Below are 2098 nucleotides of genomic sequence, written 5' to 3' on the forward strand. Positions count from 1 at the left end.
TTGACAAGCCAGAGGTAGATCACGTCTGAATAAAATTGGTCAAGGACTCGTGACACAACAAAGGACTTAATGGCGAACCAGATAAAACTGCACAACATTCAAGGTTTAAAATCTCGAATTTTAGTATACAAGTTTTATACATAATATACAAGGCCATACTGATTGAAATTATAGAAAGATATGACGTCTAAGATATGAATTTAGGAATACAAACGTAGGCCTGTATACTATTGTTGATAAATTAAAAATGTCTGAGTAGCAAAACAATAATTAAAAGTAACATTTTCAAAGGCCTATTCACCCAAATCACAATTGTTCTGATAAGGCTATGACGGTTCGATAAAAAGCCAGCAGGATGTCCCAAGAGCGCCGGATTTAATTAGGCGATAAAACGCATAATAATGATATTACAACGATTACTTGTGGAACGTAATACGCAACGAATGACGCCTATGACTCACGCAGATTCTTTGTGCCTCAAGTCCTTTCTCTGTGTCTTAAGTCATTTTTATACACGTACGCCTCTATCCATTAAGTTGAAAGTGGGCCTTGTCGCTGAAGACAATCTTCGAATAAATAGTGTCTACTTCTTGTTTTTCCAACATTCATTCGACAAAACCTCGGCGCTTGATTACAAACCCATATTTATAATGTGTTTTAACAATGATAGTGCGTTGTTCCTTCGTGCAGTGTTCCATGACGATGTCAGAGTCCTATTGTTTAATAGCAAAGAATGCTATGATGTTTATATTTATGATGTTTATATTTTTGCAGTTAGCTTTACTTCACGTGACATTTACGTAAAAGTCACAATAAACTGAAGGCCCTAGGTAGCATATAAGCCTATAAATAAATTTGAATAAGATTTCACTAAATAAAGTAGGGCCTATTATACAGTATTAAAAAATCAAATCTGGAGCTGTTATTTCGACACTCTATATATTAAAAATTATTTTCTCTGGAGTGAAGATGTGATATATGTTTTTAAAAATATTTACATTACTTATAAGTGTAATTCATATGAATAATTTGAAGTGCAAAGATCTTGATATTGCAAATTAGTGTATATAACCTTCAATGTATCCAAATGTATTCAAATTCAAACTTGCCTTCCTGATAGAGAGACAACCGCAGCTCGAAGGGGTGGTGGAAGCACTCCGTCGGTTACGACGACGAGGGTTCCGGTTGATCCGAATCAACGGAACAGCCTGCTCGTGAAATTAACGTGTAAGTGGCTGAGCACTCCACAGACACGTGTACCCTTAACGTAGTTCTCGGGGATATTCAGCGTGACACAGAGAGTGACAAGGCCGGCCCTTTGAAATACAGGTACAACAGAAACAGGAAGTAAGAGTGAGAGAAAGTTGTGGTGAAAGAGTACAGCAGGGATCACCACCATTCCCTGCCGGAGCCTTGTGGAGCTTTAGGTGTTTTCGCTCAATAAACACTCACAACGCCCGGTCTGAGAATCGAAACCGCGATCCTACGACCGCGAGTCCACTGCCCTAACCACTGGGCCATTGCGCCTCCGCAGCACGAAGGTACAGCGTAGCATTCAAGTGATGAACATTCCAGCTTCACAAATCCAACACCTACAATGACTTACCAACAAAAACGTTTATGATATATGTATTTAATATCTTGTCTCCCCTAGCAGGCCTGGTCATTTCCACAAGCAAACACTTGACAGTCCGCATCCCCTCAATCACGCCTCTCTCTTCAATTACGATACAGATTACGACATCAGGCGTGGAGGCGCAATGGCCCAGTGGTTAGGGCAGCGGACTCGCGATCTTATGAACGCGGTTTCGATTCCCAGACCGGGCATTGTGAGTGTTTATTGAGCAAAAACACCTAAGCTCCAGTTGATTTGTATGTTCGAGTCTGGTTAGGGTTAGGTCATCATTTTTCGGTCATTTGTATTTAAAAATTGTCGCATCAAATCGGAGAATATATATTATTATACAGTTGTATGTATGTATGTATGTATGTATATATTATTATACAGTTGTATGTATGTATGTATGTATGTATGCATGCATGCATGCATGCGTGCGTGCGTGTGTGTGTGTGTGCAAGTGTGTATATATATATGTAT

This window comes from Octopus sinensis, linkage group LG4, assembly GCF_006345805.1.
Source record: "Octopus sinensis linkage group LG4, ASM634580v1, whole genome shotgun sequence".
Taxonomy (NCBI): Eukaryota; Metazoa; Mollusca; class Cephalopoda; order Octopoda; family Octopodidae; genus Octopus; species Octopus sinensis.